The following is a 24,593-nucleotide window of genomic DNA, read 5'->3' on the forward strand; positions in this document are numbered from 1 at the left end:
CTTTATAGGCATTAACGCTTGTTGTGCCTGTAGCGGGAACTGTATTGAAAGGTGTCTGTAATGTTTGTTCCCCGCAAAGTCGCCCAGAAGGTTATTGCCAGAGCAGGATGAAAAATGCGAGTAAACCCACTAGTTAAATCCTTGAGGCAAAAAGAAACACCCATTTCCATTGATGAATTAATAGATATTTACAAAGTAACAGATATTCCCTCTTCCCCAAGGCTGCAAATCCCAGATCCAAATTATCCTCCTTATTAGCAAGTGAAATCCCTCCGCTCCTGATCTCCAAATGTCACGCCCGGGCTGTAGGAAACACACAGCAACCGCCGCAGCCTGGAAGGGGCGCGGGACTCTGCTCCGAGACACACACCGTAAATCAGAGCAGAATGGATTTCACAGCTCTCTGTCTGTTAATTTGCCCGGTTGCACGCTCTGCATGCAGCGTGCCGGGAGCCCCTTTCAGCAAGGTCTAGGAGTTTGCTTTTGAGAGTGAAATAAAATGATAGCAAAAAGCCTTGTTTCAGCTTGCCTGTTCACAAGCAAATTTTCGCCGAGCATGGGCAGCAGCCTTACGAACCGTTTCTGTTTGATAGCTCGGGTTTTATTCACGTAGATAATGAGTTTGGCAGGAGGTTAATAAGTGTCAACTGAAAGATAATTTAAGAGTGGTAAAGATAAATTTGTTGTGTGCTCTTTTTCTGTGTCTGTGGCTAATATCTCGGTGCCCATACACACAGGCTGGTTTCTAAGTCTGTAATCTATACGGGCTTTTTAATTCCTTACGGTATTGTAAGTATCCAAAACTCCCAGCGAAAATCCTGCCGTGTGTAAATTCCCATCTGCCCTTTTATTTTTCCTTTCCTGCACAAAATGATCAAATTAACACAAGGGGGGAAATAAAAGGATCAGAGGTTTCGGAAAGTGGCTTTTCCTCCCCAACATGATGCTCAAACTGAGAATTTCCTTGTGGGCTGGACAGAGATGGGGCCCTTGGGCAGATACAGGACAGCAGGGCTTTGTCACAGGTACCAGTATGATACTGTTCCATAAACCATCCCCCTCTCTCCCCGAAGTTAAAGATTATTTACATTTTAGATACGGGTAACAACCATAATCTATTTGATTAGGCGAGGCTTGAATTAAGTACCGAATTTATCTCTTTTCATTGTCAAACTTAATAGTAGTTTAAAGATAAACCTCATTGAAACTCTGCCTTCCCTGCTGGGCTAATTAACACCCATTTAGGCTCTTAAACCTTTGATGGGTGTTTCTGTTCCAGTGCTTTGGTAATAGGGGAAGCTGCTGTAATAAATCAGAGAAAAATCTTGGCCAAGCAGTGTAAACCAAGCGGCTTTCTGACCAGGTGTGATGGGTTTCCAATGCAGTGAGGGAGATAAAAGCACTTTCTTGATTAAATACTGCCGCCAGGTTGAACTCGGAGTTTTCAGGGGCTGGTGCTGCTACTACCGCTGCTAATGTGCGCTGAGGGTTTTACTTTGAGGTTGGTCTTGTATTATACGGGCCAGATCGATGGAGAAGCTCAACCAAAGCGTGCTGAACTTGGTGGGTGGCTGCCCACACGTTTGGTGGCTTTGGATGGGGGTAAATGGATGCAGACCACAGAAAATGGTGAGGACTTGGACTCTCCTTGATGGGGAGATGTTCTGGAAAAACAGGGCCTAAATGAGGGACAACGGGAGTTTAACATTCTGGTGCGAAGAAATGCGGAGTGAGCTGTGGCTGCAGGAGTCATGTTGGGCATCGCAATGGGATCAACCCCAGTTTTGCCCAACCGGAGGCAGGACTGGTGGATCCAGCTGGGGTCACAGCCATGAGCTTCTCCCGCATCCCTCTGATAGTGCTCCTGGTCCATGTTTGGCTTTTTGGAGGAAATGCCCGGTTTTGAGGGGCTCAATCTGGATTCATTTGGAGACAGGAAAGAAACTGCTCCTGGCTCCTTCACCCACGTGTGAGTTTAATTAACCCCATGCAATTCCCAGTGCCACAACCCCGACAAGTGTCTGAGAGCGTCACTGGGGACATTTGTGGCTGCAGCCACAACCATCACAAACTGGAGCCAGAGCCAGAGGGCAGGGAACTGTCTAAGCTCCCAAATACCCGCAAATACTTCAGCATTTCCTGCTGCAACACCAAATTTGGGGGGGGCTGAACCCCCATCTGCTGCCCCTTGGTCCAGACCCCCCAGGGGCTGGGGGCCCCTCGCTGTTGCCCGTGAAGAGCAGCTCCCGGAGCCCCTGTCTGCTTTAAGGAGCAAGAGCAGGGCAAGGAGAGACGGTGCCACATTTAATTAGCTCTCAGCCAAACCAGATTATTCTTAACATTAAACTAATCTTCAAAAAGGGAACCCTTTAAATGAAAAGAGAAAGTGCAAGGCTAAGAAACCATTAATTGATTCCTTATTCATTAACCTTTGCAAACCGCTCAAAAGAGCTGAAAAACTACTTCCTTTGGAACAAGGGCTTATGTAGGGGCTTGAAGGAGCCTCTCATAGCCCAAAACGCACAGGGCAAGAGAAGGGGTGGTCCCAAACCGCTCTTTGTATTTCTAATCGGAGAGCAGTTCCTCACACCGAGTCCCTGCTGTAAACACCGCTGATCCCGAACACGCTCCTCCGAAACCACCCCGGGGCCGTGACAGCTTCTCTGATATTTAATCTGTAAACCTCCGGTTTCTCACGCCCATCCCTGAGCCTGGCAGCTCAACTCTCTCCATAGTTATTTTTCCTTTTCCAGAACTTCTGGAGTCAAGGGATTTGCATTAAAAGAAGCCTTCACTAGATAAGATCGTGAAAAGCACCGTCACACGTGGCCATAGGTCTCTGTCCCTGCCTGGCCACCCCGCACCTCGCCGTCCCGCAGCCCTTCGTGCCCATGAGGGCAAAGATCCGGTGTTGGCTTATTTTGCTTTGGGAAGGCTCGTCCCCGCGGAGCTCCGCGTACCAGCCGTGCCACCTTCCTCGGGAAGGCGGACAAACAGCGGCAGTTTCCATAGCCACTGGGGAAGAGGAGAAAGAAAAAGCCATCCCGGTCAACGGCTGCCAAATCGCCTTTTGTTTGTGCCTAGCAGCCGTTGGATTTTCCCTGATCCGAAATGACACTTTCTCCCCCTTTCTAGGGTCTTGTTTTCTGGGTATTTGATTCCTGTGCCAGGACTTGGACAGAAACCAATGGTTAAAAGCTTCCTCCTGTACACTCTGGAAATAACAGCCCTGTTTCCCTGACCTCATTGGCACAGCGGGGCAAAAAACTAGAAGCATTTTCTCTCTTCATGCAGTTTAGGCAGAAGGGAAGCAAACCCTTCATGGCAATGCCTGATCCACAGATCAAACCTGGAGATACGGTACCTGCAAACCCGAGAAGTTTGCATGTTCACATCTGGGGTAACCGTGGACTCCCCTGACACAACATGAACACTGTGCTTTGGAGATGTGTCAGACCAACAAGAAGCTGCATCAACTGAACAGTTCCTGTTTGCAGGAGGTTCTGGGTTTGCTGCAGAAGGACAGGAGGAGCGTGTGGCCCCCAGAGCCCCAGATCATCCTGCCCTTGGGGCTGAGCAGACGCATCTCTGCAGCTGGAAGCACTAAGAGATTTGTGCACTCACGAGCGCGGGACACTCAGCGCACACTCATCAGCACATCTGTAATGCACCGGCCTCACAGCATGAATTACAGCCTTAGCGTGTATTCTGCAAAAAAATCATCTTTCCCAAATATTCTACCCCCAGCAGAGATCAGTTGCTTGGAAATTCACGGGTCCTGACCTTAAATGAAATCACGGCAAACCAGCTTCTCCTGCACATCCCCTGTGTAGCACAAGGGCCATTTCCCTGTCGCTGCTCAGCATCCTCCTCCTCTCCTAGGCTCTGTCCTCGCTCCCCTGGTTCCTCCTGCCTTGCTGCTGTTTGAAGCTGGGTGCTCTTTAACGCGGTTTCTAATGACGCTCCATTGATCTCAATTATCCAGAGACAACTCTCAGTTATCCTGAGGCCGATTAAGCAGGTTACAGATTAATCATAGCCCGCTAAGTGCCCCCTTCATCCTCCTCGCTGCTTCCTTACATCTTGATTTTGTTCTTTGAAAGAAACACAGACGATTCCCTGTGCTCCTGTAACGCAAGTTGTACCGGTGCCTTTGCTGGATCTGCCTTCTCCCACCTGATTGTTAACCTGGACATGCAAGACTCAACGGGTATTTTTGTTGCTATTTCTCATTTCCATCACTGCAAGCTGTGCACACAGGAAAGCAGGGAAAAAAAAGCCTCCAAAGAGGTTATTTTTGCCAAATTCAGCAAGTTTTCCTCTGTTGAAGCGGAAAGACCCCCCAGGGAAAGGTTCACCTGTGTTTAAGTATTCAGATCTGGCTCATCCCAAACTTGCGTGGTTGGTGGTACCCAGGGGGAAACCTCAGTACTTGACTAAGGGACCGAAGTGCTTTAAGATGCTCCTGTAGGGAGACGCTTGGAAGGAACAGAAGCTTTCTGGATACATGGAAAGCACAAAGAGCAAGGATCTCCCTCCCCGGCCTGGCTCAGAGGTGGCTCAGACCAGCCCCAGGCCAGGCTGAGGGCTCTCCCCTCATCCTCTCCATTATCTTGCCTTTCTCCCAGAGTTTACACTGGGAATATTAGAGCAAAATACACCGAAAGAAAGGAGAAAGAAAACCCCACCAGTAGCACGCTGCCCTTCAAAAGCTGGCTGTTTTTCTAATATTTTCTTCCTTTTTTAAGCCCTTGGCTCCAGTTTATCCAAAAAGAAGAAGGAGAAAGGAAAGGTGAATGCAAAGCAGCGAGCCCCGCGGTGCTGCCCTGCCCCTGTCCCTCTGCTTTCGGATTGAGCACAAATGCTTTGTGCACATACATTGAAACCCCTCAGCCCTGGAATACAGACCCGTGTAGTGGTGCTGTCAGGTTAGAGAAAGGGAGAAGGAGCAGCTGCCTATGGAAAGGGAAATAAAAAGCCAAGAGGGAGACCGGTGTGCCTTTATGTCTTGAGCTGCGCGCCGGGAATGATTTTCAGACAGAAAAACGCAGAACTTTGAAACATATGTATTTATTTATATATTATACACCCACGCATACAGCTCCACGTATACAAAATACAATTAGATAGGCATGCACACAGATATATATACACACAAGCGCAAGGAATATCCCACAACCTCAACACTCGTGCCTCCCCACGGCCGAGCAGCGCCGAGCTCAAACCGGATGGACGCGGCAGCTCCTCTGTCACCTGCTGTTTAATTAGTTATCCCTTTCAGTTAACTCCTTTATTTCCTTCCTTTCACATCTAGCAAGTGGCGGTCCCCTTAGCATCCCTTGGGAGGGCACGGAGGTGAAGGTGGTGGGGATGGGGACAGTCACAGCTGGAGGGGGGGGGGAACACATGACAGTCACATCTGGTGGGGACAGTCACATCGGGTGGGGGGGGAGTCACATCTGGGGGGACAGTCGCATCTGGTGGGGACAGTCACATGGGGGGGGTGGTCACATCTGGGGGACAGTTGCATCCGGTGGGGACAGTCACATCGAGGGGGAGTCACGTCTGGGGGGAACAGTCACATCTGGGGGATGAAGGAGGAGGAGGAGAACTGCTGGCTCCATTTCTGCCTGGGGAGCTGAATCCAACAGGGAAAGGCTAACAGCAGAACTGGAACTATTTCCCATCTTCCCCAAGCCTGGCTCACTCTCTCACACACCCCCACAATCTCATCCATGATCTTTAAGACAAAACCGGCTTTTATCATTCCTCGTTCAGTCTAGTCCATCAAAATCTCAATTAACGGCAGTGATTTATCATTCCATTCAGCACAGAGATATTGTTTTCCCCCTAAAAACATAAACCCATGGTTGCCATGTGTCTGATTCCAGCCCTGGACAGCCCCTGCAACACCCCCATCAGCCAAGCAGCGATGCTGGGGGTTTGCTGGCTTTTAGGTTAAACCCACCGCTGCTTTTTATAGGCAAAAAGCATCAACCCTGCTGATAGATCATTTGTTTCCTCCTTCCTTAATTTCCCTACATGGGATCTCTCTGTTTTTGCCCAGGATGGAGGGAGCAGCTCACCCTGTGCTGGGCTTGGAGGGAAAGATGGAGGGAAGGATGGAGGGAGAAGGGGATTAGAAGACGAATCCATTTGTAATTACTGCAATAAACACAAGCCGGGGAGAAATGCAAATGCCTCGTGTTGTGAATTACTTGACAGAAGAAGTGACAGCTTTTTATTAGGGTGATAACAGCAAGGAGTTTTAAAATAGAATAATCGGTGCAACAAAAGCAATTTTCATTCTGAATTTTCATTTTAAATGGGTGATCTCGTTTTAATCAAGCGAGTAATCACAAAATGCTTTTAATTACCAAAAGTCAAGAGCTATATTGTAATTTTAATGTCTACTTTCAGGCTGCTGATGAGATTTATATAAAGTGTGTGTGGGTTGTTGCCCCATTCCTGCTTTCTGTCATTTCCCCCTCAAGTGAGCACAAGATTTGAATTTACCATTCAAAAAATAATCCAAGCCCTAAGAGGCTTTTTGGAAAGTGCGCTCACCTTGCCAACAAACACAGACCGGGCTCGAAGCAGCAGATATTTGTTAAAATCTGGGTTTGTTTATTTTCTTCTGCTATCTCCTTCTGTGCTATTCGAAGCAGCTGAGCTGCTAACACGAAGTTTGACTTTTTGTGCTTTTCAAGGCATTCTGGGACGCTGCTGCACGCCGGAGATTGGAGCGTTTCCCGCACGCTCGGAGCCGGAGCCGCATCCACCAGCGACCGGCGTGCCGGCGAAAAGGCCGATTTCAGGCTCAATTCCAAGCACAAAACCCACCTCCTTCGGAAACAAACTTCGTGATTAGAGCTGGGACTACACAAGCCTGGCTTTGCGGGGACACCCCTGTCACCCACCTGAGCCTCAACTGGGTCATTTGTACGATGCAAAATGGGTGCGAATCAGGAAGAGAAGCTTTCTCTTTCCTGGTGTAACCAACCTGTAACCAACCTTTGTCCTCATGTTTAAACAGGGAAGGTTGCAGATTGAAGATGGTCTGTTGGAATCAGCACAGCAAGACCTGGACAGGCTGGAGAGCTGGGCAGGGAAAAATGTAATGAAATAGAACAAGGGCAAGTGTAGAGTCTTGAATCTGGGCAGGAACAGCCCCAGGTTCCAGTGTAAGTTGGGGAATGACCTATTAGAGAGCAGCGTAGGGGAAAGGGACCTGGGGGTCCTGGGGACAGCAGGGTGACCATGAGCCAGCACTGGGCCCTTGTGGCCAGGAAGCCAATGGTACCTGGGGTGGGTTAGAAGGGGGTGGTCAGTAGATCAGAGAGGTTCTCCTGCCCCTCTGCTCTGCCCTGGGGAGACCACACCTGGAATCTTGTGTCCAGTTGTGGCCCCTCAGTTCCAGCAGGACAGGGAACTGCTGGAGAGAGTCCAGCGCAGCCACCAAGATGCTGGAGGGAGTGGAGCATCTCCCGTGTGAGGAAAGGCTGAGGGAGCTGGGGCTCTGGAGCTGGACAAGAGGAGACTGAGGGGGGACTCATTCCTGGGGATCAATATGGAAAGGCGGAGTGTCAGGAGGATGGAGCCAGGCTCTTCTGGTGACAACCAGTGACAGGACAAGGGGCAATGGGTGCAAACTGGAACACAGGAGGTTCCACTTAAATATGAGAAGAAACTTGTTTGGGGTGAGGGTGGCAGAGCCTGGCCCAGGCTGCCCAGGGGGTTGTGGAGTCTCCTTCTGTGCAGACATTCCAACCCGCCTGGACACCTTCCTGTGTAACCTCATCTGGGTGTTCCTGCTCCATGGGGGGATTGCACTGCATGAGCTTTCCAGGGCCCTTCCAACCCCTGACATTCTGTGTGATTCTGTGGAAAAAATGGCCCTGGCCCTGGGGATGTCCCCAAAGTGAACATGCCACCCACATCTAGACCTTTCAAACTCTGAATCCAGTCCCAAAATAAGTTAAACTATTCCATTCTTAATCGATAAGGTCTGGAGGCGCTGGCTTTTGAAAGTCAGTGCAACAAGGCGCCCTTGCATCCTTTGGCTTGCTGTGTCCTTTCTTTCCACGCTGCACACTTTGCTCCTCTCCCACTGCTGTTCAGACCCAGTGCAGTGAGGGGGCATAAAAGCCGTTTGCAGATACGTACTCAGCAAACAAAATCTGCTTTTCCTCCCCCATTTAAACAGCGATTCCTGTTGCTGCGTGATGTTTGCGTGCAGGGATTAAAAACGCTTGAAAGCGCGAACCAGAAACGAGATGTCACATTTCTAAATTCTCCATGAAGGCGTGAACGGAGACACAATACAAAGCTGGTGCCGACATGCACAAAACAGCTCATTATATGGGGGAAAAACCAGCACCTTTCACCTCCGACAAGCTGGAAAAGAGAAAATCCCCGCTAGATAACCTGACCGAAAGCCTCACGGGAGCGGTGTGAGCGTGCTGGGAGCTAATTGGGAGAGCCGCGCCATCTCGGAGCGAGAAAACCCATTCTTTGCAGTCCAATAAATAAAACATATTGGCAGAAGATTCCTTCCCCATCCTCCTTAATTCTTGCAGGCTCAAATGGAGCTGAAACTGTGCCCTCCCCTGCCATGGTGCTGCACGGATGAGCTTTAGCAGAGCTCTCAGGCTCTTCCTCCCGAAATTTGGGACAAGGGCTCTGGTTCACTTGGTTTGGAGCCGTGTCCATGGTGCTCACCCCATGGGCATTTGGAAGGGATGAACCTCAGGGCTGCTTTAGTGAATCATGCTCAGGAGCCACCAGCCGCAAGTGGGCTCATTGTCGAGGGTTTCCTTGGCCAACATCTCGCTTTGGTGCCCCATCTCCAAACCTCATGAATTAAAATTGCTCATGTTTTTAAACAGTTCCTCTGCTATATTTGAATGGCCGGTTTGTTTTCCCCACTAGGATTAGGGCAGAAGAGACCCCCTTCCCCTCATCCTGCCACTGCCTGAGCTTTTTGACTGAGAGCGAAGACCATCGTGACATCTCTATTTATTTTTTTGTAAAGAATTTAATACAGATCCTTGAATATTCAAACAATGCAAGCATCAGACACGGAAATTAGCTGAGCCTTCAGGGGCCAGCTTTCTCTCTTCATTAGTATCAATAACAACCGTGGAGCTTAATTGAGCCACTTTGGAAGCTGCCTTTGGACAAGCGTACGGCAGCAAGAGAACGCCGGGTTTGCCATTGCAAACCAACCCAAAAACTGCAGATCTATAGGGGAATTGGAACCAGGCAAACAGGGAAAGGGAAGATAGGGACACTTCCCAGCTTGTGCGATGCAGAAATCTGGGCGAGACGTGAGCGAAATGTCTCCTTTGCAAATCTTGGAGTTATTTCCACTGCGAGATCCAGGTTTGCTCATGGTGGGGATGGACACTGGAGGAGGAGGGTGGAAGGCCCATTGTGTCCCTGTATCTACTAGTGTCTTGGGGTCTCACCTAGAGCTGTTCCAGCTCCGCTTCTCACTGCTTTCCCCATTTCACACGTGGAATTTCAAATTACTGACGGGGCTCTTCTCTCCGCGGTCTCTCTGGGAACAGGCAAAACACTCCATGGCTTTTTGATTGAAGAAATCTCTTCGCCAAGGTGTTTTTCCCTTCGCGCACAGAGAAAAAAACATGCAGATTCCTTAAAATACTTTTTCCCATTCTTATTTTTGCCAAAGAGCATTGACTTGAGGTGAAACACTTCCCAGTGCTGACAAAAGCTTTGATATGTAATGCCCAACCCGTCAAGCCAAAGCTTTTAACTCCGCGTTGTTCTTTGAAAAAATATATTGGATTTGTGACGTTTGTTCTGCCTCCTCTTGCCCGCGATTGATCCACCTCCTCCATCTCGCTGGGCCACAGCCTTGAGCCCATGGAGACTTCGCATCGATTGCCCAGGGTTTTAGATGAAACCAGCCGGTTCTTTTCCCTTCTCCTCTTCACCTCCGTTACATGTTGTTTATCCTCTAACCAGACCATTCTTTCTGAATCTCATTGACCAGAAAACGCACATCCCAGCTTTGCGAACCAGCATCAAATTTGCTTAAAAAAGAAGGTTAATATTTAACAAAGTTCCTTTCACGCATCAAAATCCTTTCACAGCGTTTCCAAACCCAAACAATTCCAACGCGAGGACATGAAAAGTTTCGTCTAGAAACTAATTACGTCCAAGCGGCTCTAAAAGCCGATGGAAATGCTTTTCCCACAGATGGTGGACAAACCGTTTTGTTTTCCTCCAACTCACCGGAAAAAATACATCTCAGGTCAGTTTAAATGCTGTTTCCCTGCCCACCGATGCGACCCGTGCATCGTTTGGGGAACGGCGGCACCTGTTTCATGGACCTGCTGTGACCTGAAGGCTCAGCCTGTCCCTCCAGACCTGTAACTCGGAGCAAACAGGTACTGGGATTACTGGGAGACGTGGCTGTAGAGAGTTAGTGTAGAGGATTAAGCTTTAATGCTTTAGCATTGGAGGTATTGAAAAGAGCGAGAAAGCAAGGAGAAAGTTTTCAGGGTCCTTCCCCCCGTTCGCACACATACAAATTCTCTCATTCAAGGCGTTTGCACCCATCAGCTATGGAGGGTGGTTTTGAGGTGAAGAATTAGATGCTGGAAATGTCATTTTCCAGCCCTGGTCCCTGCACGTGCGTTGACGCTGCCACGGGCACATTTCCCCTTCTCAGACCGTTCTGCCCATCCCACCCGATCATGTCACCGGAGCCATTTGAGCACTTTAACCCACAAGCTTTTGCCCTCCAACCCTCCTCAAGGACTCAATGAGAACCCCAAAACAAACAGGAAAAACCCCATTCGACTGGCGAACAGCAATCAAGCTCCCCCAAAGCAGCAGTTATGGATTACACAGGCTACAGGGATGAGCGACGCCGAATTCGGGCGTCATTAAACAAATCTAGTCCTTAGAAAACGCTGCAAAACCTTCTCTTGAAAGTGCGTTGAAGACAGAAAGCAAAGTACTCGCAATGCTGAGTGAGGAATCTGTGATATAAGTCTCCCTTACCTCGTTTCTGCCTAGTTTAAGGCTTAATTAGTATTAAAGGCCCCAGGAAGTGTGAAGATTATTTATGGTGAGCGTAGGGGTAGATATGGCCTAAGGAAAAAGGAGGTGAGGCTGAACTGCAGAGCCTGTCCAATGCCTAAATGTACATTTTACTGCTTCATTGCTGAAGAGAAAATCCAGGTACAAATTAGGGTATTTTTTTATCCCCCTCTCCTGCCCCAAATGTCAAATATTACAAAGCTTTTCAAACCTGACATTGGGAGAACAAAGGAAAAAAGGTCAAGGCCCTCAAAACAATTTAGAGAATCTTGGCTGGGATGTTTCATTTTTACTCCAACAGGGGGTTTTTTATTAACTTGCACGATCATTTAAAGCAAAAATTGATCTGCTAAAAGACACCGAGAAGCCGTTGGTCCAAAGTGGAACAGCCTCACAGGTGCTGCGGTGAGAGATGTTGGTCTCTGTAGCATCTTCTGTGATCTCTGCCTTTGCGGTAATTAACTAAGAATTTCCTACTGATTGGCAAAGAATAATAATTAATTCTTAGTAATCAATACCAAGAATTTTCTTAGTAATTAACTCAGAATTTCTAGAGCCGTCCCTCACAGCTCTGCAGCCCATGTAGCAGATTTTGCCTTCTATAATATAACTCTGGGGTTTGCGTTATAATTTTTGGTTGACCTTTAAAGAAAAGCTCTAATCGACCACCGATTTCTGTCTCATTTTGTGGCAGCTTCCTTTGTACCGTCAATCACAGGAAAGTTGTTAAGGAGAAAAGCAGAGCCTGGGCAAAGAAAATGACACCAGGAGTTCCTCTAATCACTCTTTTCCAGCTGCTGAAAGAGCCACAAAGGGTTTTCATTAAAATGAAACTTCTCTAAGGATCCATAGACAACATATCTCATGGGGAGGCGGGAGAAAACCCACGGCAGGCTGCTGCTTTGGTGCAGCACTTCCCGACCCATGGTCAGTGATTGATTCTGCCCAGAGTTCTCCAAACCTATTAAAGAGCAGTGTAGGGGAAAGGGACCTGGGGGTCCTGGGGACAGCAGGGTGACCATGAGCCAGCACTGGCCCTTGTGGCCAGGAAGCCAATGGTACCTGGGGTGGGTTAGAAGGGGGTGGTCAGTAGGTCAGAGAGGTTCTCCTGCCCCTCTGCTCTGCCCTGGGGAGACCACACCTGGAATGTTGTGTCCAGCTGTGGCCCCTCAGTTCCAGCAGGACAGGGAACTGCTGGAGAGAGTCCAGCGCAGCCACCAAGATGCTGGAGGGAGTGGAGCATCTCCCGTGTGAGGAAAGGCTGAGGGAGCTGGGGCTCTGGAGCTGGACAAGAGGAGACTGAGGGGGGACTCATTCCTGGGGATCAATATGGAAAGGGGGAGTGTCAGGAGGATGGAGCCAGGCTCTTCTGGTGACAACCAGTGACAGGACAAGGGGCAATGGGTGCAAACTGGAACACAGGAGGTTCCACTTAAATTTGAGAAGAAACTTGTTTGGGGTGAGGGTGGCAGAGCCTGGCCCAGGCTGCCCAGGGGGTTGTGGAGTCTCCTTCTGTGCAGACATTCCAACCCGCCTGGACACCTTCCTGTGTAACCTCATCTGGGTGTTCCTGCTCCATGGGGGGATTGCACTGCATGAGCTTTCCAGGGCCCTTCAACCCCTGACATCCTGGGATTCTGTGTGATTCTGTGAAACCGCAGCCGGATGGACTCTGTGGGCAGGATGGATGCAACAGCAAGAGATGGTTGAATGTGGAGGCTTCTGCCCAAGAGAAGTGCTAAAAAATGTAGGAAAAAAGAGGTGGAGAACTACAGGTGGGAGAGCACGATGCTTTGGGGAATCGTATTGGGATGCTGTGAGAGGTTGGAGAGGCTCCTCGCAGCAGCTCAAGGTTTTGGGCAATAGGGGCTCCACGGACCTTCCCTGCAAGCATAGGCTGGTGTTCCACTTGGAGTCACTCGGCAAAGATTAACCGGTGTGAAATGCATTTGTTTTGACCTGCTAAAGCCTTGGAAAGCCTGAAACAGCACCTCATTAACTGGAGATTACCGGTATTAGATCCTGCTGAACAGGGGCTGAGTCCTGGCTCTGTGCTGGCCACCCTGGTCCCCGTGCCCCCGGCTGCCGTGGGGGATGCCGGCGGGCTGCCCAGGGCTCAGCCACCAGCACAATTCTTTCCTTATAATACCGTACAGACAACCAAAGACACGAGGCCTGTTTCACCCAAAACTCGGGCAACTGACAGCAAAGGCATTTGTCACTCTTCCCTCCTCCAAAACCGGGAAGCTTAAACAATATGCATCATTTATGCACCTCGAGAAGCAGAGAAAATCAGAATTGAAAACAGACCAGTTCCTCTGTCTGCATGTGTCTGCATGAAATATTCAGCACAAACTCTGAGTCCCGCTGCGTGTCAGGGCTCTGGAGCGCCGCATCTCCTCGCTCTGCAATCAGAAACCATGACAGCTCACCAAAAAATAACAGCTGTGCGATGCAACAGATACCATTTCAGGTCAACTGCTAAGATGAAGAGGTGTTCCGAAGCCTCTTCAATATTTAAACCGAGAATGAGACACATCGAGACCCAGTCGCTAATGGCTTCTTGCCTTGCACTACCACAGTAACACCAGGAAATTGGATGACTTGCTGGGATCGCTGGAGATAGTCACGAAGGGTGAGGAAAGAAGCGCTGTCTGCTGTAATTGCTCCATGTCCAAGTGTGCTCTGCCTGAACAAGAAGGGAGGTGTAGGCTCAGAAACCCAGGCAGCAAAACGAGTCCTACCTGGGTGGAGCGGATCCTGCTGTAGGAACTGCTTGCAAAGTCTTGTCTCCCCGGATAACGGCGAGCGAGATCTAGTCTTTCAAACACAAAGACGACAAGCCGAATCCTCAAAGCCTCCCTGGCTGTTTAAGGAAGCTTTGAGGGCTCCCCTGGGTGCCTCGCTGGGATCTGCCGCTGGCACAAAGCCATCACGGCAGCTTTGCAAAACCTCCTCCTGCAACTGGGATGCTCCCGCTCTCCAGTGCTCAGTGTGGGACACTTCGAGGACGGCAACAGTGGAAGAAACATGAAGAATTCCCCCCAATCTTTCCGTTATTGAGAGGATGATTTAGCCGCTATCTCGCCCCAGGAAAAACCAGACTAGTGCCTTATTGCTTCTAGTCTCCGACCGCAGATGGACACTGAGGTGGATAGAAAAATCGCCAACCCACAGGGCGCCTGTTGAATTCCAACCAGCTGAATAGGGATCAAACATCTGCCCTCCGGTGACGGTGTCGCTTTTGCTATCTACAGATCACAAAATAGCTGGGAGTGGTGAGCGAACACAACCCATCCTCAGCACGGACCGTCTCAATCCAAACTGTCACCGCCGGCACGTGGTGCTGGGGAGCCCCTGCCACTGCCTCTGTGCTCAAATTTGCAGCCATCAAGCATCAAGATCAGCTTGGGGGCTGAAATTTATAGTGATCTCCTTTTAGCCCCCTTCTCATTAGCTCTATGTGCCCTCCTTGGGACTCCGAGGATGGTTTTTATTGCTCTTGTCTCCTCTCTGCATTTGGAGTCCTTCAAAGCAGACAGGAGCACTAAAAATAAAATCACCTGTCAGGTTTCTCAGTTATTATAAACAAAATGTCCTTTACAAAAATGTAACAGGTAAAACCCTCATATTGTGTGTGCTTACTCACATAAAATATTTAGAAAGCTCCTAATGTTTTTATGGCTGTAATTAATCTTGTGTCACGTTGGGGGAGAACAGGAGATAAAAAATGACTCTGGCATCAGGCAGGAGCTCAGGCTTCCCAAGGCAAAGCTGCAGTGTGCCCACACTCCTGAGGGTCGGGGGGACCCAGATGTGTGTTTTGTGGGGTCCCTGCTCCACCAGGAGAGCCTGATGGGTTTGAGGGGTGCTGAGCAACATACCCATTTATGTCTCGTTGCCTCTGACACGGCTGCTCAGGCCATTTCCAGCAGCCTCATGGCTGTGTGCCTATGGAATGTGACGCTGTGATTTACAGCAGCTCTGCTCCCCGTTGCTGTGCGTCACCCCCTGTGCTGTCAGTGCAGCCTGGCTGGGACTGGGGCTCCACGTCTGTCTTCCTCAGGGCAAAGCTGACCCCACAATATACCCGCTCTTTTTAATGTCTAAAATCACAGGGATTTTAAGAAAAAAGCTCCCTGTGAGTTCGCTGTGACTGTCTGGAGGACTCCGGCTAGCACAGGAGTCTGAACACATAAATTGTCACCAGACTCCTGGCCCAGCTTACCTTGCCAATAACTTATGCGATGATGGGAATATTCCCAGAAATATGATGTTTTAAAATCAGATCCAGCCCTTGCTATCTAGAGCTTCTCAAAGACGAAGTTTGGGCCAAGATGCAAGAGAGAACAGCTTTCTGCAGACAGAGAACACCCAGCCATGGGTGTAAAACCAGGTTGGCCGAGGCACCTCTTGCTGCAGGGCAGCTCAGCCTCGGCTGAAACGGATGCAGATCCGACATTTCTGGTATCTGGAATTGTTTTATAGAAGTCTGGGAGAACACGACCCATTGCACTGAGGTTGGACATAGAGGAGTTCGCAATTGAAGCCTGAGACAAGAGATGGGTTGGCCTCGGCAGAATAAAGCATTTAATGGGTGTAACAAAGAAGAATGTGTGACATTTTAATCTTGATCCTTACACTTCTAAATTGCCCTTTGGAGGAGGAAGATAATGTGAGAAGTACAGGGCTGCTCCTGGGGACCCAGCAGCCCGTGAAATGCCGACATCCTGATGAAGCCGGGTGCCACAGACCTGGTAGAGCTCAGGGGTTTGGATCACCCAACGGGGACCCTGGGCTGATGGAAGACCTGGCCCAGGGATGGAGCTGAGCAGAGGTAACTGGGCATCTTGGTTTTCCTTCTTGGGAGGAACAGGGTGCTTATACAGGCTGGGAATTAAGATCCAACACTATCCATCTCTGGTGCTCACCCCCAAACCCCACTTGGCTGGCGGGGTGCTGTGGAAGGGGAGGGTAGCCCTGTTAATGGCATGTTGGTGACATGTCCTGCCAAGCACTGCTTTATGAGTTTGTATATACCATGTGGATTTATAGCCTTGTTTATTATTCAAAGCCATCTGGGCTTTAACCTTCCTCCCGCATGGAACAAGAAGGGTTCAGGTAACTGAACTGCAGAGCTGTTACACACGTCCAGAGGTGTAGATGGACAGCAGGAAAAACAGAAAGGCTAAAGGAAGAGGAGGTGATGCATAACGTGCCCCAGCACACAGCCAGGCTGGCAATGCAGGGCAGGGGACATGTTTCTGCGTGGGTTACATGAAGCTCAGGACTGGGGTTCAGCTGGACCCCCAAACCCACCAGTTGCCTTCTGCAGCCACCTCCTCAATCGCTATTTCTGCACAAGCTTTTTCTTTTTAATTGTCTTTTTTTTTTTTTTTAATTTAGTTGACTTTCAAAGAAGCCGAACTGCCAAAGCTGCCCATTTTGCCTGCAGATGCTCCGCGTTGGCTGCCTGTAAACCCCTTTAAATAGCCACAGCTAAATCACAGCTCTGTCAGGCGATGCTCTATTTAACAGAAGCTGCCGGTCCTGCGCAGCACCCGCGGCCCAGGAATCTCCTCCCGAGTCCATTTTCTCAGTGAGTGGCAGCAATAAATAAAATCCAGCCAGTTGGTCCTTGAAACGCTCCCACGGCCTCTCGCTTGATTACTTCTGCCCAGGATTTTGCCAACTGTGCTGCAAGCTCCTGCAGATGCTGCCTCCCTCCTCCTGCCACCTCCCGGGGCTGGAACGAGGGAACAAGCAGCGATGGGATCGCGCATGGAATGGCATCCAAGTGCAGGTGCAGGGCAGCAAAAGGGCCTGGAGGAGGCATTTCCAGAAGGACGTGCCCCTGTCGAAGCCTCCTGCCCTTGAGCTGTGCAGCCAAGCGAGGTCCTGCCCAGCGAAGCTCTGGAGTTGTTGCTCGCAGGAGCAAGGAATGCTGCCCCTGCCTTGGCCAGGCTCCAGGGTAGTTAATTGCATTCCGCCTGCCCAACATTAATTAATTTGGTGTCGTGCAGAGACCGCTGCGCTGGGTGCATCCGGGAAAGAGAAAAAACTCCACCACCTCCCACACCCAATAAATAAGAGAAGGGGAGGGAGTGGGCTGGCAGTTGGCTCCGAGGCTCAGCAGCCCGGACACGGGGTCCCCCTCCCAGCGGGAAGCGTCTTGTCGGGACTCAGCCATCTCCTTCCAACGCTGGACCTGGCTTCGTTAGCTCTGACACTAATTTGCTTTCACCTCCGAGGGAATGGATCCAAGTCCCACACAGAGGTCACCTCCAGCGTGCTCCCTGCATCCGTTCCCAGCGTGGAGGACGCCCAGGAAAAGGGCTTCAAAGAGCAACTGATGGACAGAGAGGGTCAATACCCACTGGCCATTGTGGCTGTGCAGCCTGGGCTTGCAAGAATCATTTTGTTTGGAAGAGACCCTTAAGATCGAGTCCAACCATAACCGAACTTTAGCACTAACCCATGTCCCTGAGAGCCTCATCTATACGTCTTTTAAACCCCTCCAGGGACAGTGACTCCACCACTTTCCCAAGCAGCCTGTTCCAGTGCTTTACAACCCTTTCCATGAAGAATTTTTATCCAAACACCCAAGAAGGTCCGTGGGATCAGTGTGGCTGCAGGACTTGTACAGGTCTGGGGGTGCCTTGGGCTTCATGAGCACCAAGAGTGGTTGTGCTGCGTGACATCCTCCCTCTCGCCTGGTGCAGCGGCTGGGTGGGGAGGTGGGCATCGCTACACTCCATCTCGTGTCCCCAAATCAAACTATGTGCCCATCAGGGCTGGGGAGGTGAGAGAAAGGTGGGTCTCTGGGGACTCACGGGCAGAGGGGTCAAAACTGCAGGAAGAAAACAAGCCACAGGTGGAAAACAAGCCGCAGGTGTGTGTTTCTAGCATAAGGCTCTCAAGGTGATCAGAGCCGCACCAGGAAAGTCTGAGATAATCCCCACCCTCTGCAAAACCCTTCACTGCAGAGATGCGTTCCCCCCAGCTGATGACTTATCCGAGCAGTGCTTGCAGGAGGAGCTGCCGAGGGAAACTCATCCCATCCCGGCAGCAAAGCCACGAGGGATGGAGCATCCGCAGGGAGTGGGCCCGAGCGCACCCCGCCCCTGCAAGGTTGTTTTTGGAAGGCAGGGCTGTGGTAGGAGAGCCCCTGCTCGCACAAAGAACAGATGCTGGTTATTTTAAACCCTACTGTTAACTCATTAAAGCAGCTGTCTGCCATCCCCCGAAGACAGACAGATTAGGATTCAACTCAACCAAGAGCACAACACACACACGAAAAATATGCGACCGCATGAAATGCTAACAAGGCTTTTCCCACCACGGCGGGCCTGGGAGCTGTCGGATCGGGGGCTCGGGGAAAGAGGCGAAAGGAGGCAAAGCAGCAGATTTGTTTCTCATTGTCAAGTTAGAGCACAGTTCAGCTGTTTCCCCAAACAAGCCAAAGTCATGAGCCGTGTCTAGTTTGATTTTTTTTCTTTTTTTTAATTCTTGCAACAATGATTTTTCAGATTCGCAGCTGGGATCACAGTCACCAAAGTGGCAATGTCAAGAGCCACGTGTCCTCTCCTCCTGGCCCTGAGAATTCATTCCCTGATCTGCAATTCCCTCCCCGACTGGGATCAGAGAGGAGGGAGGACCCTTCACCACACGCAGGGTGCACAACCGGACAAAGCACCCATGGCCACAACGTGTGGTTGTGCCCAGACGTGCAGCACATCACACACACCGTGTGTCCAACATGTAGCCTGCACCTCATGATGATGGGATGCTGGAGCACACGGGCAGAGCCTTCAGGGTCACACAGCAACATTTCAGCACCTAAAGAGCCCTTAAATCCCTTTGCAAATCTTGGTGCATTCCCTGCAAGACCCTCAGCCTTGATGCCCTGTCTGCAATGATGGGAAAGTTTAGCACAGCAAAACCCGCTTTGCTCAGATGCTCGTTTGAGTCAGACAATCATTCCCTCAATAACCAGAGGTAGCAGCACCGACACAGCATCTCCCTGTCTCATTCAGGCTCGGTTAATAGTTAAAAGATCCAGGTGATTATTTCCGACCTCCTGAGAGTGACAGCAGACGGCTTCAGAGCGATTTGTAATCTAACAGAGACATTAACCTTTTAAAGCATTGCCCAGTCTCCCTGGGGCTGCCGAGGGACACTCCATTGTGCAGGGGAACAAAGAGCCCTGTTATAACTCAGGAGTGAATGGCAGGGATGAGCTTTACATAAAAGAGATCAATAAAAATATATCAAGAGCCCATGTGGGGCACTGGGAAGAGGTGGAGGGGAGAGGGCTGGGAGAGGACGCGGTCCCGAGCCATGGGTCACGGCATCACAGCAGTTATCGAGGAGTAGATGAAATGATGCTGATTGGGCTTTTAATTGCTCTGCTTGACACATGGGTCCCCAGGGGTGAATTCACTGCCGGCAGGGCCAGGGTGGGTGTGTGGGCAGGGGCTGCCCCGGTCCCACTGAGATCAGAGCTGGGCTGCTCACACGTGCAGTGAGTTTGGCAGGTCCCAGCTTTGCGGGTATCCCACGAACCCAGCACTGATGGCTTAACAAAAATGAATGAAACGACAGGAAAAAAGGCCTGAATTTCCACAGGGATCCTCCCAGCACACAGGGGCTGATGCTGTCTGTATCAATGAGCTGGCCCTGTGAGCGGAGAGCCTCAGGAAAGGCTGTTCTATTTCTGGCCGAGACTTTCCCGTCGGGGAAGCGTGTAGCACCAAAGGCAGCACATCCAGACTGGCGAGCAGATGGTCCGTGGAGGTGAGTCCCAATGTGGTTGTACAGCGAGTCTGGCACCCCAGGGAGAAATCCCACAGACAAGCAGGGTCCCCAAATTCCTCCCCGGCAAAGCTTGGAGCTGGGGGCACAAAACAACCTGTTCAAGAAAGCCCAGATACACCCCAGCAAAAGCACAGAGCAACTGGGATTAGGGTGGTGCCACCAGCCCTTGGAGCAGCAGTGAACAGTGGGTGCCTTTGCCCATCCAAAATAACGCATATTTACTGGAGCATTAACAGTCTGTCACTATCACCAGTCCTGCCAGCCCTCATCTCTCTTTCACCACACAGAGCATTGAAAAACACAACGTGCAGAGGCTCAAAGCCAACCTCACCTGCCCCGGTACACGTGGGAGAGGAGGATCTGGCCTTTTCCACGAGCTCTGAGTCCCGCCTGCTATCGCAGAGCAGATCTGGAGCTGGCGAATCAACGCGCGAGGCACAGCGGCTCGTCCGCACTGGTTTCACCAAGTGGGGTTATTATCTAAATCAGATTAGAGATGCGAAAAAGCTGGAGTGGCGGGTACAGCAAGACATGGAGGCCACCAGGCTGGAGCAGGAACGTGATAACAGCAGAGGCTCGAGCGCGGGGGGAGCATTCCTTCAGTCTCTGTGCAAAGCATCCTCCCCCAGCCACGGCTGGATGTTGTTTTCCACAGGGACTCTGTGGAGCTCTCCTGCTGAGCAGGAGCAGGGCTCGGAAGCAGATTTCCAATGCTGCATGCAAATCCCTTCCTTTGGGATTCACCATCACACGCTGGCGGTGGAGCATTCAGCATCCCCCCGCTCCACACCCTGTACGGCACAAACCGAGCAACTGGAAATCCTTCCAGCCTTATCTCCTTGATTTGGAGGGGAGATCACTGTCTAAGCAGCAGGTTTCCCGCAGGTGGAGGCCACGATACAAGCTTTGCCCTGGCCAGCATCAAGCAAAAAATCAGGGATGGTGCCGGGGCTGCTCCGGTTTCTGCTCCGGCAGCACAGCAGCAGAGCCGGCGGGTGCCGGCTGCACCAAACCTCAGCTGCAAAACCAGGGCTGGTTTATTACTGGGCTTTGCTGAAGCAGAAGGCGGCATTTTGCTTTCCAGGGAACATGCAGAAAATAACACCGTGGGAAAGAGGCTCCTCGGAAATCTGACCCAAGAACAGCACAAATGTGGCAGCTGCCTTTGGCCCTCGGTTGTCAGAGCAGCTTGAGGGAACGCGGCTGGTTCCCAGAACCTCTCACCATTGCAATGTGTTTCAACGTACAGACCAAACCTTACACTTTTCAAAAGCTCCCCTGACACAGGATTGTGTGAAAATGTCCATTTGGGGCTCAGTCCCTCTGGTTTTTCACCGCTGGCTCTTCCCCCCCATCCACTTCGTGCCTCCTGGTCAGAATGAGAGAAAAGAGCCACCAAAACAAAAGCAAACAGCCTCAAAACCAGACGTTTTAAAAACACCTTGATGGCCAAAATATCTTCACAAAACAGACACCTTGTCTGCAGCAAAAAGCACATTTGACAAAGTTTTGCTGTTGGTGAAAAGGTCCCAAGCAGCTGCAGAAGAGGGGAACAGCAATGCCTGACACCTTAGCAAGGTGGGCATCACTTTCTTTGCTATTTGTAGAGCGTAAAAGCAAAGATCCCCATTTTCTTCCTTAAATTCCCTATGAGAGCAGCCCTTAAGTAAACCAGGCTGCCGAACTGCTGATAAATGAGCAGATCGCACCCTCCTTGCTGCCACTACAGACCCCTCGCACCAATAATACAATCAAAATCAGCACAACCTTGTGAGGGAACCTGATTTTTGGACAAGCTGTTACAACCCTTTTGAGTAACATTAATTTTATTCAAGTACCCAGGAAACACTGGAGGTAACGGCTGAACCTTCGTTCCTTCCTGACCCTTAGGGCAGGAAAATACTCAGTTAACATCTCAGACATCCAGCCAGACTGTGTGCTGCTGGGGCTCCTCATTTCACATACTGAAAAATACTAAGCATAATTCAAAATAAGAAATATATTTTAAAATATGGCATACCACAGCTTCTTTCCTGACACGTACTTCACGTACTTTGATTTGCTTTTCTTTGCAAGTTCTCTCCCAACTGTTATTTTTTCCCAGTGGTACCATTCTAGCTTTCAAACTCAAGCAGAAAAATGGTTTATTACTCACCTCTGGTCAGGAGGCATCTCAGGAAGGTTTATTCAGCTTGTCCACAACCACCTACTCAACCAATACCCACAACCTTCTCCCAGGCCTGAGGAAGTTGTAGCCACCAAGCAGATGTTATTAATCAGCATCAACAACTCAGCTGCAGCATAATGAAGCCACTTTGCTCATTGGAGACCTTTCCCCCCTCACCTGGTGCGGAGGATGGTCTCCTAAGGTTGAAATTGCAGATGAAGGGGGACAATAAGATAATTGTGGGTATTTCCCTCTAGATGCAAAGTTTGGCTTGTGGCAATGGCCAAGGGGGAGCCACGTGCTTGTTACCGAGCTCCTTGGTGTCCCGACGGCCACACAAGACAGGCATTGTCATTCCTGGTGGCCTCTTTCTTCAAGGGCAAGACATCAACCTTTTGGGTCTTTTCAGAGTATTTTTCCCCCTTCCTTTTTGCTCCTTACCTTGGAAATGTTGAGAGAAGCCACCATTTCCAAACCATGGCGCGGTGGGTCTCCCCGTGGTGGCACGCATCATGCTGAGATGTGATGTGACTGGAGCCATAAAGGGCTTTTTTGTAGCTGTCACTGTGGATAAGAGCACACAGAAGAAGGATTTGTATATATTTTCTGTCCTCTTTCACCCCACTATGTGCTCCAAGCTCCCACTGCTCCAACCAGAGCTTTGACTTCACCCTGCCCAACAAAGAGTCTGGTTTAGAAATGAGGCATGAAGGGACGTCTTCTGGGGCTCTGCCGGTGTTAAGGGAAGAAAGGGGAATAACCCCACTCACAGGAGGACGAACGGGCAAAGCGGTGGCCGCGTTCTGCATTGGGTCCTGCCACACACCATCCCGCTTTCCCCCAACAACTGGTCCTAGAGCAAAGTGAGACCAAACCCCACGCATGAGCAAGGCAACCTCCAGCCTCTTTTCTCCAGGCAATACAAAGAGGGCTTACATCTTCCCCCATCCAAATTTTCCTTCCTTTTCCCTTCCTCGTCTCCTGCGAATGACGAACCCGGAGATGTGGCCTCGTGTCCCACGCCGAGCGCGGAGCCCGTGCTGCCATGTGCGGGTTTGGCTTACGCCAGCGCTGACGAAGCTGAACAAAAACGAGCTTGGGAGGATTTTCATTTTCCAAGCTTTAGACAAAAAGGATTCATTTAAAGCCTTTAAAAGATTTAGCCCACTTCGCAGTTCCTTCCAGAGATCCGCGTTGTGCTCTTTAAATAGGAGACATGTTTTAAAGCTCCTACCATCATTTATTAAATTAGCCTCAGACTTGCAAATGCAGCTCCCTCTTATTGAATCTTGTAATATTTATTTGCCAAGTTGTGATATTTGAAACGGAGCACGTTACACATACTGGGGAAAGAGGGAGGTGATGGGAAAGGCGTGAGGGGACGGGGGAAGGAAACCACTTCTACTATCGATTGTGTAAATATATTTGCACATCCCAAGAGCAGCAGGGAAAAGGTATTGTAATTAAAATCACTGCCAGGGTATTTTAAACAAGGGAGGATAAATAGGCTTTTTCTCTGCATGGCACAGACTCCTTTAACTCGGAAACTTCGTGACAGAAGATGATTAAAAATATCTTATGGCGTGTCTGAAATCTGCAAGCTTTGATGAGAAAAATGTTCTTGGGAATGAAAGGAGAGCAAGTGAAGGAGGAACAGTCTCCTACACAGTGTTTTATAGGCCCGATTCACGACTGCAGATGTCGCAGAAAATAATAATAAAAGTCTTTTATTTTTGCCACCTCGCAGGACAGGAGAAAAATACCTACAAGGGCTTCTGGAGCAAGGAGGTCCCTCTCTGGGAAAGCAAAGGTAACTACAAATAGTGCTACGTCGGAAACTGTTTTCCTAACCAACAGTGTTGCTTCAGCAACTGGTTCATTCTGAAGTGGTCACAGTTGTTGGCGGGAGACTTTGCATTCTAATGGCGCGTCTTTTGGTCCGTGTGAAAACAAGTTTGAACGTTAAGTGTTTCCCTTAGGTCAACGTATGGTTCATGGCAATACTGGACAGGTCTGTCTGGGACTGGGAGCTGCCTTGGTTGGAAATGCTGCGGCACAAACACTGTCCCCGAGCTGGCACCAGCATCGCAGCTTCGGCGCTGGGTAAAACTCCCTGCACCCTCGGCCCGGCCCCGAGGTGAGCTGGGGTAGCACCTCGCCAAGAGGTTTCCTGGAGACCTGAAAAGTGAGAGTGCCCGGTTTGCAAAACGAGCTATTTCAGATCATTTTGATCAGGCTTTTTTTCTTCTTTAATGATTCTAATGTCTCTAGTGCTCAGAGCTCTGGACCCGGTAACCACGGAAACTCAGCTTCACAGGCAGAGGGAGTCAAAAAATACAGGAGCGGCACCACCGAACACAGAATCTAATCATCTCCCCTAACTGTGACATTAAAAGAGCCATGTGATGATGCATAGCTGAAAGAGAGGATTTTAATAGTGTTCGCTTCATAAAACACTCTCCTTTGTATTAGGGTGTGCTTAGATTTGGGACCCACAATGTCGCACAAGTCACAGCCCCCATCTGAGAAGGTT

The 24,593-nt window shown here is 50.0% G+C and overlaps 1 long non-coding RNA gene across 1 annotated transcript; it reads right to left on the reverse strand.

Annotated features, from left to right (window-relative positions):
* Positions 1–9,003: 9,003 nt before the first annotated feature.
* LOC110359833 (uncharacterized) lies at positions 9,004–22,480 on the reverse strand. Its single transcript, XR_002415286.2, has 3 exons — positions 22,049–22,480; positions 20,225–20,373; positions 9,004–19,969 (listed from the first exon to the last, which is right to left on the reverse strand). It is a non-coding gene; the product is annotated as an uncharacterized LOC110359833 (long non-coding RNA).
* Positions 22,481–24,593: the final 2,113 nt, after the last annotated feature.

The sequence above is a fragment of the Columba livia genome, chromosome 27 (genome assembly GCF_036013475.1).
Source record: "Columba livia isolate bColLiv1 breed racing homer chromosome 27, bColLiv1.pat.W.v2, whole genome shotgun sequence".
In the NCBI taxonomy this organism is placed as follows: domain Eukaryota; kingdom Metazoa; phylum Chordata; class Aves; order Columbiformes; family Columbidae; genus Columba; species Columba livia.